Source organism: Tachyglossus aculeatus, chromosome 17 (genome assembly GCF_015852505.1).
Source record: "Tachyglossus aculeatus isolate mTacAcu1 chromosome 17, mTacAcu1.pri, whole genome shotgun sequence".
NCBI lineage: Eukaryota > Metazoa > Chordata > Mammalia > Monotremata > Tachyglossidae > Tachyglossus > Tachyglossus aculeatus.
Genome location: NC_052082.1, coordinates 40,610,994 through 40,614,132, shown reverse-complemented (window position 1 = coordinate 40,614,132; position 3,139 = coordinate 40,610,994). Strand labels below are relative to the sequence as shown.

General features: G+C 43.0%; 1 non-coding gene across 1 annotated transcript; it reads left to right on the top strand.

The window, feature by feature from the left end:
* The first annotated feature begins 2,452 nt into the window (after positions 1-2,452).
* LOC119939790 lies at positions 2,453-2,590 on the top strand. The gene has a single exon (XR_005454753.1). It is a non-coding gene; the product is annotated as a small nucleolar RNA SNORA7 (small nucleolar RNA).
* The last annotated feature ends 549 nt before the right edge of the window (positions 2,591-3,139 follow it).

Here is a 3,139-nt window from a genome sequence, read left to right as displayed (position 1 = left end):
AGCCAGAATTAGGCAGGGTCCCAGCATTTAGTTGCATGTGGAAATGGAGTTTCAGTCAATCAACGGCATACAGTGATGCCAATGCATGCAGCACACTGTGCTAAAGCACTTTGGGAAGAACCCAGAAGCAAACATCTTTGCCCTCATATGGAGCCACGGAGAGAAAGATTATTCACAAGTAACTGTTCACAAATTACTCACAAATAATTCATCAAGAACAATGCAGTCTAATGTAAAGAGTCTGGGCCTAGAAGTTGAAGGAACTGGAGTCTAATCCTGGCTCTGACATTTACCTCTGGGAGACCTTGGACAAATCATGTAACTTCTCTATGCCACAGTTTCCCATCTATAAAATGGGGATGCAATATCTGTTATCCCTCTCCTAAGACTCCCCCTAATAACAATGACAATTGTGGTATTTCTTAAACATTTACTATGTGCCAAGCACTCTACTAAGAACTGGGAGAGAACCAAGATGATCAGGTATCTTTGCTTCATTCAGGACCACTGGAGCCATTGTCATGATTAATCCCTGGCCATGATCACCGGTCACTGCTTGAGACAGTTGTCACTGTCTGAGTGTGTATGAATATCCCACAGAGCAGGAATCTGATTTTTTTTTCACTGATTTCCTAATTCTGAGGTAGAAAGCAGCATGGTGTAAGAGAAGCAGCATGGTGGATAGAACATCAGCCTGGGAGTCAAAAGGTAATGGATTCTAACTCTCCACTGACCTGCTATGTGACCTTGGGCAAGTCACTTTACTTCTCTGTGCCTCAGTTACCTCATCTGCAAAATGGGGATTGGGACTGTGAGCCCTACAAGTGACAGGGACTCTGTCTAACCCGATTTGCTTGTATCCACCCCAGCACTTAGTACGGTGTCTGGCACAGAGTAAGTGCTTAACAAATACCATAATTATTACTATAATTATGGTGTAAGTGCTTAAATACCATAATTATTATTATAATTATGGCCAGCTGGTTGCGGCTGGCCACCATCAACAATATTGCAGAAGTGAATAGTTTTAGGGATCACTTTCTCTCCTTTACCTGGATTGGGTGAGCGGCACTGGTCTGCCCTGCCAGAAGGATCCATTAATGATGTGGCTTCTGGTCAGTCATAAGGCTCCATCACTCTCACATTGCCTGCAGGAAGACTTCAGAACCAAGAAGCTGCACAAAGCAATAGGTTGTAGTGAGGGCAGTTTGTGTAGCTCCATTGTCCCTGTCAGTCCTGTTCCCTCAGGGACACAGAGTGAAACAGCAGAAGACAGGCAGGGATGCAGCACAATGCAGAGGTGCATAAGAGTTCACCATGCAGATCCCAGGATGGTGCCAAATATCTGTTGGCTGTTACAAATGTCTCAAACCAGCAGCTGCTGCAGTCTTCATCTCTCACATTAGCCAGTTACTTTCAAGATGCCCTCTGAGTCGGTCCACCATATGAGATGCCCTAGGTTGTCTTTTTGGTCAAAAAAATTTGCCACCGATAACATGGGCCCAAGCAGCCATTCCCCTAGTGTTGGTTGTTGCCCCCATTTCTCAACCATGGAGAGATAGGGTGGGATGGCCATTGTTGGATGGGAGCAGTGGGGCAGACAGTTATCATGGGTTTGTCTTCCATTTTCATCCCAGTGGACGCTCCTCCTTCATTGTCATCCCTCTTCATGGAACGCTCGTCTTGCTTGCTTTCACATTAAAGAGTAAAAATTATCAGCCCTTTCTGGATCAGCTATAAAGCTGACTGAGATTCACAGAATCAAATTCTCTATGCTTCTTCCTCCACAGTCTTGTATTAAGTGAGGCTGAAATGGAAGGAAGGAATAGGGTGGTTTATGGAGCAGAACGTAGGACGTACATTGGAGTGAGAATGGGGCACCCTCAGAAGAAGATAGCATCTCGCCATCAGCAGTGACATTTTCATACATAAATCTGGTACATTTTGAATAGACAGATGTACGCATATGTAAAAGATGCATCTGTGAAAGCAGAGCCAAGAAGTGTTTCATTGGAACCCAGAGAAGAAAAAAACCTTTGATAACAATAACCGACGAGACTCACTGTCACTGGAACTGAAGACATTTTTGCTGATTTCCAGTTTGCAGACTCTGTGGAGAGATGTTCACACGAAGTCTTGGTTTAAAGGAGAGTCAGAAGGCTGATGCTTGTGGGGTGTGTCTGAAGGGACCAGATGAAGAAAATGTGGAGCTATCAGGGCTCTTCATTCACCTGAACAATCATCAGTTCATCAGAGTTCCCTCTGGCGACATTGACTTAATTCACTAAGGGTTTATGTATTGAAAAGATTAGGTGAACCAACTTCACGGAGCCCTAAAATCTTACCCATGAGACCATGACAGGCTCAACTTTGAATGCTTCCTGATCTTTAATCCTGCTAAGTGTTCTCTTTGAGAACTGAGGGATGAAATATGTACCACTAATTATCATTTGACCTCTCAGAGTGGCACCTGGAGAGTTTTCAGTATTCTACCAGTCTCTATTACGGGAGGGAGAGTCAAGCAAAGGCCTAGCCATTCCATTCCTAGCTTGGGCAGTGGCTAGGGAGTGAAAGGCAATCTGCTACAAATCAAAACTCACCTGTGCTGGGCAGCAGTGTCATGGAAGAGAGTCAAGGGTGGAGACTCAGGTTTACTACACAGAAGGAAGGAATAGTAAACTGCTTCTGTATTTTTCCCAAGAAAACTCTATGGATACACTACCAGAACGATTGCAGATGGAGGTGGGGTGTTCTGGGAGAAATGCATCCATGGCATTGCTATGGGTCAGACATTACTTGGCAGCATAAGACAACAATAATTATCATTTACCCATTGACCATTGGCATCTGTTAGCCAAATTTTCATCCGTAGTTCCAGGTGGAATGATGTAAAACTTGTTTTTCTTCCACTCCCACCTCCAATGAATAGAAAATAACTGACTCTTAGATAATATATAATTCATAAATAGATAAATATATATATATATATATACTTCATTTTCCAGTTCTTCGAATGTTTACTAGCTAAAGGAAAATTTAGAAAAATGAAAACTGCTCTTTCTTTTTTCCTGTATAGGATGTATTGCAAAGATTATTCCTACTAAATCCTCTGTTCTCTGAAGTCTCTATTTGATCCACA